We start from the raw sequence: 12204 nt of genomic DNA on the forward strand, positions 1-12204 counted from the left end.
TGTCTAATCATTTCTTAAACATTGTGATAGTCCCTGCCTCAACTACCTCCTCTGGCAGCTCGTTCCAACACCCACCACCCTATGCGTGAAAAAGTTACCCCTCATTTCTATTAAATCTTTCACCTTAAACTGCAGATGCTGGTTAATATACAAAAGGATACAAAGTGCTGGAGTAACTCAGCAGGTCAGGCAGCATCTCTGCAGAATGAGGATAAATGACATTTCAGGACGAGACCTTTCTTTAGACTCAAGTGGAGAGCGGCAGGAATCACAGCGGTGGTGCAGTGAGAGAGGGTCTTAGAACTCCTGTCAGAGAGGAGGAGAACTTCTTCATAGCAGGCGTAACTTGAGAGTTTGCAGTGGTGCAGTTAAAATGCAGAAAGAACTGCATATGCTGGTTAATACACAAGGACACAAAGTGCTGGAGTAGCCCCAATGGGTCAGGCATGAAACAAAGAAAAACAGTAAATTAAGGATGATTACTATGTTATTACCACACATAAACACAATCCCACATTAAGTACAAAGTATGTAGAAATAGCCCACTGAGAACATATACAAGAGTTGCCAGTTTTTGGCTCCATTTTCAAGGTCCAAGTTGCAGCTGTCCGTAAAGGCCCGTTGTCCTGGTGGCATTGCAGGGTTGGCCTGGCCGAGTGAAGTTGTAGGCGTGCTTCACCATTGCTCCACTGCTCCATGCTGTTGTACTTCGTGGTCCGGTACCTTTTGTACCTTTGTTGAGACTCTGGACGGACCACAAGTACACGTATGTAAAAGGTTACAATGCTGGAGCTTCACTCCAGGCAGTTTATTCCGTGGCCACCTGGAACCAGAGTGGCCGCCTAATCACATCAATCACTTATTTACACAGGCATACAAAGTAGTCCTTGTGACCAACAAAGTAGTCCTAGCAATATCACAACATCCCCCTTGTCTTATATATTACAACATCCCCCTTGTCTTATATAAAATCTTTGTTTTGTCTACATCTTGTTTTTTGTATTGTTTTCTTTACCATTCTAGGGCTAAAATATATTTAACAAACAAAACCAAAATACCATTGCATTTTGCAAACAAAACCAATAACACAACTAAACACAATTGCTTTTTTCGCCTTCATGGTGGTCACTCCTCTGCGGGAGTTCACTCATCTCCGGGTGGTCACCCATCTCCGGGTGGTCACCCATCTCCGGGTGGTCACCCATCTCCGGGTGGTCACCCATCTCCGGGTGGTCACTCATCTCCGGGTGGTCACTCATCTCCGGGTGGTCACCCATCTCCGGGTGGTCACTCATCTCCGGGTGGTCACCCATCTCCGGGTCACTCCGCAGATATATACATATATATACCAGAGCATCAAATATAATACATTAAGCTTTCAGTACACAGATCATTACACAGATCATAAACACAAAATATTCATTTTGTTCCATATCTTCCCCTCAAGAAGACTTGCTGTGGAGATCAAACATAGTGTAGGCTCTAGATGCTCCACCACCATGATTTGGCTCTCACAACGCTGGGCTCGCAAAACGCTGGGCTCCCACTGCTGGGCAGCCACTGCTGGGCTCCCACTGCTGGGCTCCCACTGCTGGGCTCCCAGCTGCTGTAACCGCGGTGCAATCGGGCCTTGGCTGCGGTGCGCGCTGGCCCTGCCCACAGGTGCTCCCGGCCACTGCCGCTCAAATTCGAACGCGCTGCCTCGGGCCCAGGGCGGTCCCGACTCTCCGGTCACCGCGCCTGGGTAAGTACGCAGTGCCTTGGCCTTACTGGCCGCCGCACCTCCGCGGGTGGTCGGTCCCTCCGGTCGCCGACCCCCTCCGGTCGCCGCACACCTCCCTGGGTGTCGGGTCTCCCGGTCTCCTCCAGTCACCGCACACCTCCGTGGGTGTCGGTCTCCCCCGGTCGCCGCACACCTCCCTGGGTGTCGGTCTGCTCCAGTCACCGCACACCTCCGTGGGTGTCGGTCTCCTCCAGTCACCACACACCTCCGTGGGTGTCGGTCTCCCCCGGTCACCACACATCTCCCTGGGTGTCGGTCTTCCCCGGTCGCCGCACACCTCCGTGGGTGTCGGATCTCCCGGTATCTCTCCCCCGCGAAGCAGTCGCAGGCTCCTAATCTCGGGCCTGCACAGGTGCTGGGGCGTGATGTGGGCTTTCACACACCGCCCTCAGCAGCTTGCAGCGTCACGTCGGCAGCCCGGCGCCGACTACTGAACAGGTAAGTATACCTACAATTATTGGCCCCGTCGAGTTGCACTCCTAGCATCCCGGACCCAGCTGGAAACTTTCTTTCTTTAGGGCTCTATTTTTTTTTTTTTTTCCTGTTAACCTCTTACTTGGGTTCCTTTTTGTTAACCTTTTTTTGTTCTTTGGTTTCTCATTACCTTTCTAGGCTAATCACCAAACCGCTGCTACCATGTTGTACTTCGTGGTCCGGCACCTTTTGTACCTTTGTGGAGACTCTGGACGGACCACAAGTACACGTGTGTAAAAGGTTACAATGCTGGAGCTTCACTCCAGGCTGTTTATTCCGTGGCCACCTGGAACCAGAGTGGCCGCCTAATCACACCAATCACTTATATACACAGGCATACAAAGTAGTCCTTGTGACCAACAAAGTACTCCTAGCAATATCACAACACATGCCACTGCAGGTCACGTCTGGTCTCTTGGCCGGATCCAGGTGAGCCCCAGGCCGTTACAGGGCCTACAGCCGTCGCCTTGGTCCGGATCGACCAGCGAATCATCGTCCCTCTCCTCGCCCGGCCACCATTCAGTCCTTGTGCTCCGGGGGGTGCCTCGTTTGCTCTTGTACCTGTCGTTGACTCTCTCCACCCTCTTCTCCTGTACCTGGGGATGAACGGGGGCCGGGCTCGGAGGCTTCCCTCCCTGCAGGTTTCCTGGTTCCGTGGCAGGTGAGCCAGGCACCACGGTCTTAAAGCCTGAAGTCTTTTAGTGCAAACAAGATAGTTCATAGTCTAGTTGGTGTCGCGTTCAAAAACCTGATGGTTGTTGGGAATAAACTGTTCATGAACCTGGATGTTTCACCTTTTAGACTCCTGTACTTTCTTCCGCATGGCAGGAGTGAAACAGGAGTGTGGCCAGGGTGGCGTGGGTCATTTTTGATGCAGCACCTCCAGTGGACCCCTTCGATGGTGGAGAGGTCAGTACCCCTGATGGACCAGGCAGTGCCCACCACATTTTATCATCACCTTCATTCCTGGGCATTCAAATTACCCACACAAGCTGTGATGCAACCAATCAATCTCCTGTCTTAAAGGAATATTGAAAATCAGAGTAAATAAGTGAATTTTTTTTTTTACAAATTGTTGACTCATATTTTAATCGTTTTTCTGTCAACAACCTCAGGGGTAGTGTTGCCATACGGCAGCAAGCACATCATGCAGGTTGACCAAAGATACACACAAGATGCTGGAGTGACTCAATGGGACAGGCAGCATCTCTGGAGAGAAAGGGTGGGTGATATTTCAGGTCGAGACAGTCTTGGCCCAAAACATCACCCATTCTTTCTCTCCAGAGATGCTGCCTGTCCCGCTGAGTTACTCCAGCATTTTGTGTGTATCTTCAGTTTAAACCAATATGTACAGTTCCTTCCTACACATGTAGGTTGGCCATCCGATGGTGCTCTCGTTCAGGCCCCAGTTCTCAGCAGATGGTAAACAAGAACATACATTGTTCTCCGATTATTATCTGAATGGTGTCAGTTTAGGAAAAGAGGAGGTGCAACGAGAGCGCGGCATCCTCATACATCAGTATGAAAGTAAGCATGCAAGTACAGCAGGCTAATGGCATGTTGGCCTGCATAGCGATTGGATTGAGTAATGGAGCAAGGAGGCCCTACTGCAGCTGTACAGGGCCCTGGTGAGACCTTATCTAGAGTATAGTGTGCAGTTTTGGTCTCCTAATTGAAGGACGAAGGTTCTTGCTATTGAGGGAGTGCAGCGTAGGTTCACCGGGATGGCGGGACTGACATATGATGAAAGAATGGATCGACTGGGCTTGTATTCATTGGAATTTAGATGGATGAGAGGAGATCTTCTGGAAACATATAAAATTCTTAATGGATAATTTTGGATGATAAGCCATGATCATATTGAATGGCGGTGCGAGCTCGAAGGGCCGAATGGCCTACTCCTGTACCTATTTTCTATGTTTCTTAGCTGGATGTCATGTGGTGCTATTTTGAGGAAGAGCAAGTGAAGTTCTGCTCTGTCCCTGACACATGAACAAGAAGCTGAATTCTAAATTCAACAGCGTACAAACAGAAAACAAACATTACAGCACAGGAACACGTCTTTGGCACACGTCTGTACCTTGCATGATGCTGTTAAACTAATCTCCTCTGCCTGCCTGCCTGTAACTGCAGAGGCTGCATATCCATATGCCTATCTAAAAGCCTCCACCACCCCAGGCAGTGGATTCCAGGTACTCCCTGTGTGAATAATCTGCTTTAATCTTTGATGCTCTCATCGTAAAGCTATGCCCTCACGTCATTGACATTTCCACCCGAAGAACGATTGTTCTGACTGTCTACTTTTTAGCAGCGCCCTGGCAAGCAGCGGCCAATCCCACGAGCAGCTTTGGCTGGGCTGGGCTGAGCTGAGCTGGGCTGGGCTGGGCTGGACTGGACTGGGCTGGGCTGGGCTGAGCTGCGCTGGGCTGGGCTGGGCTACCGTGGAGCGGGGACTCGTTTGCCGTGGACAGGGGACTGAGGATCGCCCGGCTCTCCCACCGTGGACCGACAACAGAGGACCGACAACGGAGGACCGACAACGGAGGACCGACAACGGAGGACCGACAACGGAGGACCGACAACGGAGGACCGACAACGGAGGACCGACAACGGAGGACCGACAACGGAGGACCGACAACGGAGGACCGGCTGGAGAGACCAGCTCATCCACCACAGGCTCCGAACTTGGACCCGAACCACCAGTGTCGACGGTCCCAGTGCCGCCGACAGCCAGGAGCGACCCCTGGGCAAGGTGGTCCGTGGAGAGTGAGGTGGCCACCTAAGAGCGAGGGTCGTGACCCACGCGGCCGGAGATACCCAGCGGGAGGCCGCCAGGAATGTAGAGGGGACCCAGTGGGGGGGGCACCGAGAATGATGGGAGAACCCGGTGGGTTGGTGAGAATGAAGGGCCCGGTGGGCGGGGGGTCGTTGAGAATGAAGTGCGGCCTGGTGGGGGGGGGGGGGGGGGGGGGTGTGGTTGGTGAGAATGAAGGGACGCCCGGCGCGGGCCACCTGTGGCCTTTTGTGGTAGGAGGTCTGGTTTGCCGTCGTGAGCAGGAGATAAAACTGTACGATTAACCTTTTGTAACTTTGTCGGCACCAGAAACGTGGTGACACTTGTGTGCTGCCTGGGTGAGGGCTGCTACATGTTCTTACTGGGTTCTAAGCAAAACAAAGCCTTTCACCGTACCTAGGTACATGTGACAATAACGTTTCATTGAATCATTGATGTTTTCTGTGCCTCTCCTAATTTTCTATATCTGTATCAGGTGTCCCCTCATCATCTGATGCTCATTTGTCTGGATAGAGTGGATGTGGAGAGGATGTTTCCACTAGTGGGAGAGTCTAGGACCAGAGGTCAGAGCTTCAGAATTAAGGGACGTTCCTTTAGGCAGATGAGGAGGAATTTCTTTAGGCAAAGGGTGGTGAATCTGTGGAATTCTTTGCCACAGAAGGCTGTGGAGGCCAAGTCAATGGGTATTTTTAAGGCAGAGATAGATAGATTCTTGATTAGTACGTGTGTCAGGGGTTATGGAGAGAAGGCAGGAGAATGGGGTTGGGAGGGAGATATAGATCATCCATGATTGAATGGCGGAGTAGACGATGGGCTAAATTCTGTTCCTATCACTTGTGACCTTATGACCTCTCCTTCTAGCTCATAGCCTATAATCCAGGCATCATTCTGGTAAACCTCCTCTGCACCCTCTTCGCAAAGCCTTCACATCCTTCCTGGATTGGAGTGACCAGAACTGTACACAATAGGCAAATGCAGCCAAAACAAAGTCCAATACAGCTGCAAGGTGACTTCCTGACTCATAGACACCCCATTAAGTCCTTCAGCACTGTCCTAATTTGCCAATTACTCCTCATGAATCTAACATGCCACTCCAGGAAGCAAGCTGGTGAACGTGTGCTGCACACCCTGACCTCACGATCATCCCCAGGGAGACCCATCCCATACACAATACTTCAGGTGCAGTATCAGCAGGGGACTGTATCATTGGTACAGACATCTCCTGATTGCAGAAGTCAGTTACGTGCAGTGCATGCAACATATTTCTTTCTCAATAACTCACCATTTAATATTGAAAAAGCCCTTGTTTTGGTGCTTTAAGCATTATTTTTCTGATTAACCGGTGTAAATGCTGCGGGGCAGATTCTATTCATCTGTTGCTTTAGACAGGAGGATAGTATTTGTGTTGCTGTCTGTTCTGTCTGTTGAAGTAGCATGGCGAGCCGGCAAAGTAATGCACAGGAAGTCCTGAGATCTGTGAAGCTGTGTTGGGTTTATATGGGGAGTCTCGGTGCACATATCGAAGCACACATACATCATACAACGAGGTCACACTCAGTAAGGATACACAGTTTAGTTTAGTGTAGGGATCGAGTGTGGTAACAGGCCCCTTGCCCACCGAGTCCATGCCGACCAGTCATCTCCACACACTAACACTATCCTACACACACTAGGGACAACTTACAATTTTACCGGAGCCAATTAACCTACAAACCTATATGTCTATGGAGTGTGGGAGGAAACTGGAGCACCCGGAGAAAAACCACAGGGTCACGGGGAGAACGTACAAACTGTGTACAGACAGCACCTGTAGACAGGATCGAACACGGGTTTCTGGCGCTGCAAGGCAGCAACTATACTGAGCCGCACCTAAACATTAAATAAGAATTGCTGACTCCCATTATAAAACTGGAATGCCTTCTGGAGGCGCACACACACTGTGCAGGGATTTTATACAGGAAATGGAAATGACAAGGGTAAGAGATGTGGAATGGCAAGATGCAGCTGGACTGAAGAAGACAAGGCGTGGGGGGAGGTGGGGAGGATGGAAAGTGAGCCTGTTTTCAGTGTGCACAGTTCAGTGTCTTTCCACAGTCCCCTCTCCCTGAGCATGTCAAACAAGCAGTTTGTTTAGGAAGGTGTACATATTCTGTGCACAGCAACAAAAAGTTAATATTATACAACATTGGAGAAAATATATTTTGAAGAAAATAGTTCATTTTGAAACAAGCCAGTTTCTGCAGGGTCTCCACATCCACACATCCACAGCTGACAAACCAGATACAGGGGTTTATTACATAGAAAATAGGTGCAGGAGGAGGCCATTCGGCCCTCTGAGCCAACACTGCCATTCATTGTGATCATGGCTGATCATCCACAATCAGTAATCTATGCCCAACTTCTCCCCCTATCCCTTGATTCCACTAGCCCCAAGAGGTCTATCTAACTCTCTCTTAAATCTATCCAGTGATTTGGCTTCCACTGCCCTCTGTGGCAGAGAATTCCACAAATTCACAACTCTCTGGGTGAAAAAGTTCCTTCTCACCTCAGTTTTAAATTGCCTCCGCTTGATTCTAAGACTGTGGCCCCTGGTTCTGGACTCGCCCAACATTGGGAACATTTTTCCTGTATCTAGCTTGTCCAGTACTTTTATAATTTTATACGTCTCTATAAGATCCCCTCTCATCCTTCTAAACCCATGTGAATACAAGCCTAGTCTTTTCAATCTTTCCTCATATGACAGTCCCGCCATCCCAGGGATCAATCTCGTGAACCTACGCTGCACTGCCTCAAGTACAAGGATGTCCTCCCTCAAATTAGGAGACCAAAACTGTACACAATACTCCAGATGTGGTTTGACCAGGGCCCTATACAACTGCAGAAGAACCTCTTTACTCCCATACCGAAATCCTCTCGTTATGAAGGCCAACATGCCATTAGCCTTCACTGCCTGCTGTACCTGCACGCCAACTTTCAGTGACTGGTGTACAAGGACACCCAGGTCTCGCTGCACTTCCCCCTTACCTAACATGACAACATTGAGATAATAATCTGCCTCCTTGTTTTTGCCGCCAAAGTGGATAATCTCACATTTATCTACATTATACTGTGACAATAGCCCGACGTAGAGTGATGCTAAAATCTGACATTATCACAGTGCCACTCAGACAGCAAATTATGTGGTATACTTAATGTTTCCAAACAACTGCTACACTTCAATGTGTTTCATCAAAGATTGTCTCAGATACAGAAGCAAGTGTGGCACGGTGGCACAGTGGTAGAGTTGCTGCCTTGAGGCACCAGAGACCCTGGTTCGATCCTGACTGTGGGTGCTATCTGTACGGAGTTTGCCATAGAGTCATAGATACAGTGTGGAAATAGGCCCTTTGGCCCAACTTGCCTACACCGGCCAACATGTCCCAGCTACACGTCCCACCCGCCCACGTTTGGTCCATATCCCCTCCAAACCTGTTCTTTCCATGTACCTGTCTAACTGTTTCTTAAATGTTGGGATAGTCCCTGCCTCAACAACCTCCGGCAGCTTGTTCCATACACCCATCACCCTTTGTGTGAAAAAGTTACCTCTCAGATTCCCATTAAATCTTTTCCCCTTCACCTTGAACCTATGTCCTCGAGTCCTCGATTCCCCTACTCTGGGCAGGAGACTGTGCATCTACCCAATCTATTCCTCTCATGATTCTGTACACCTATATAAGATCACCCCTCATCCTCCTGTGCTCCAAGGAATAGAGTACCAACCTACTCAACCTCTCCCTATAGTTCAGACCCTCTAGCACTGGAAACATCCTTGTAAATCCTCTCTGTAACCTTTCCAGATTGACAACATCTTTCCTAAAACACGGTGCTCAGAACTGAACACAATACTATAAATGCGGCCTCACCTACATCTTATGCAACTGCAATATGACCTCCCAACTTCTATACTCAATAATCTGACTGAAGGCCAATGTGCCAAACACCTTTTTGACCATCTGCGATTCTACCTTCAAGGAACCAGGCACCTAGATCCTAGATCCCTCTGCTCTACAACACTCCCCAGAGACCTACCATTCAGTGTACGTCTTACCCATGTCAGTCTTTCCAAAATGCAACACCCCACATTTCTCTTTATTAAATTCCATCAACCATTACTCAGCCCACCTGGCCAATCGATCCTGTTGCAATTTTACACAACCATCTTCACTATCTGCAAAACTACCCAATTTTGTATCATCAGCAAACTTGCTAATCTTGCTCTGTAAGTTCTCATTCAAATCATTGATATAGATGACAAACAGTAACGGGCTCAGCGCCGAATCCTGAGGAACACAACTAGTCACAGGCCTCCAGCCCAAGAAGCAACCTTCCACCATCACCCTCTGCTTCCTTCCATGAAGCCAATTTGCTGTCCATTCAGCTATCTCTCCTTGAATCCCATGCGATCTAACCTTCCAGAGCAGCCTACCATGCAGAGTTTGTACATCCTCCCCTTGACCGCATGGGTTTTCTCCGGGTGCTCTGGTTTCCTCCCACACTCCAAAGACGTGCAGTTTTGTTGGTTAATTGTAGGCAAATTGTCCCTAGTGTGTAGGATTTGCTGTTGTACGGGGATCACTAGTTATGGTCTTGGTGGGTCGAATAGAAACATAGAACCATGGAAACTAGGTGCAGGAGTAGGCCATTCGGTCCTTCGGGCCAGCAGTGCCATTCAATATGATCATGGCTGATCTCCCAAAATCACTACCCATTCACGCTTTTTCTCCATATCCCTTGATTCCATTAGCCCTAAGAACTACATCTAACTCTATCTTGAAACCATCTAGTGAATTGGCCTCCACTGCCTTCTGCGACAGAGAATTCCACAGATTCACAACTCTCCAGGTGAATTTTTTTTCCTCATCTCAGTCCTAAATGGCCTACCCCTTATTCTTAAACTGTGACCCTTAGTTCTGGGCTCCCCCAACATCGGGAACATTTTTCCTGCATCTAGCCTGTCCAATCCCTTAAATATTTTATATGTTTCTACAAGATCCCAACTCATCTTTCTAAATTCCAGTGAATATAAGCCCAGTCGACCCATTCTTTCATTATTTGTCTGTCCAGCCATCCCGGGAATTAAACTGGTGAACCTACGCTGCACTTCCTCAATAGGAAGAATGTCCTTCCTCAAAATAGGAGACTAAAACTGCACACAATATTCCAGGTGCAGTCTCCCCAGAGCCCTGTACAACTGCTGTAAGACCTCCTTGCTCCTGTACTCAAATCCTCTCGCTATGAAGGCCAATATGCCATTAGCTTTCTTCACTGCCTGCTGTACCTGCATGCTTACTTTCAGTGACTGATGTACAAGCACACCCAGGTCTCGTTGCACCTCTCCTTTTCTGAATCTGACACCATTCAGATAATAATCTGCCTTCCTGTTCTTGCCAACAAAGTGGATAACCTCACATTTACCCACATTATACTGCATTTGCCATGCATCTACCCACTCACACAACCTATCCAAGTTACCCTGCAGCCTCTTAGCATCCTCCTCGCAGCTCACACTGCCACCCAGCTTTGTGTCATCCGTAAACTTGGAGATGTTACAGTTAATTCCCTTGTCTAAATCATTAATATATATTGTAAATAACTGTGGTCCCAGCACTGAGCCTTGCGGCACCTCACTAGTCACTGCCTGCCATTCTGAAAAGGACCCGTTAATTCCTACTCTTTGCTTCCTGTCTGACAACCAGTTCTCTATCCATGTCAATACCCTAACCCCAATACCATATGCTCCAATTTTGCCCACTAATCTCTTGTGTGGGACCTTGTCAAAGGTTTTTTGAAAGTCCAGATACACCACATCCACGGGCTCTTCCTTATCCATTCTACTTATTATACCCTCAAAAATTCCAGAAGATTAGTCAAGCATGATTTCCTCTTCATAAATCTATGCTAACTTTGTCACTGCTTTCCAAATGTGCTGCTATTACATCTTTAATAAAGGACTCAAGCATCTTCCCCAGTCGACTCAAGGCCATCTGGTCTATAATTCCGTTTTGTCTCTCCCTCCTTTCTTAAAAAGTGGAGTTACATTGTCTACCCTCTAGTCCACAGGAACTTATCCAGAGTCGAGAGAACATTGGAAAATGATCACTAACGATTTCTAGGGCCACGTCCTTGAGTATTCTGGGATGCAGACTATCAGGCCCTGGGAATTTATCTGCGTTCAGTCCCAACAGTTTACCGAACATCATTTCCTGACTAATGTGGATTCCCTTCAGTTCCTTCCTCCCACCAGATCCTCGGTTCCCGAGTATTTTGGGAGATTGTTTGTGTCTTCCTTCGTGAAGACAGAACCAGAGTACTTGCTTAACTGATCTGCCATTTCTTTGTTTCCCTTTATAAATTCACCTGTTTCCGCGTGGTATCGCTGAACTGAACTAAACTAACCTAACCCAAACTAAACTAAACTAGGATACTCTACACCTCCATCACCACCATCAAGGCCTTAAAGTCTCGACTGCAGAACCATCCAATATCCCTCTACTTACATGCTATTCCATCTAACCGACCTGGTCGTCACCCTTAACAACTTATCCTTCAACTCCCCCCACTTCCTCCAATTCAAAGGCATAGCTATGGGCACCTGCATGGGTCCCAGCTATGCCTGCCATTTTGTAGGGCAGGTTGAACAATCCCTGTTCCAGGTGTACTCTGACCCTATCCCCAAACTCTATCTCCATTACATTGACGTCTGCATCGCTGCTCCCAATTCCTCCGTCTGTGCCCAAGATGAGGTGTTCCATACCAGGACATCACAGTTGTCCTCATTCTTTAGGGAACAAGGGTTTCCCTCTCCCATCATAGATGGGGCCCTCACACCTGTCTCCTCGGTACCCCGCAGCTATGCTCTTGCTCCCCCTCTGCCTAGTCGCAACAGAGACAGAGTCCCCCAAACCCTTACTTTTCACCCATTAGCCGTCGCATACAACACATAATACTCCGACATTTTTGCCACCTCCACCACTAGTCACATCTTGCAATCTCCACTCCTTTCCGCCTTCCGCAGAGACCGTTCCCTCCGCAACTCCCTGGTTAACTCATCCCTTCCCATCCAAGCTACTACCTCCCCAGTTACCTTCCCCTGCAACCGCAGGAGATGAAACAC

The sequence above is a fragment of the Rhinoraja longicauda genome, chromosome 29 (genome assembly GCF_053455715.1).
Source record: "Rhinoraja longicauda isolate Sanriku21f chromosome 29, sRhiLon1.1, whole genome shotgun sequence".
Taxonomy (NCBI): Eukaryota; Metazoa; Chordata; class Chondrichthyes; order Rajiformes; family Arhynchobatidae; genus Rhinoraja; species Rhinoraja longicauda.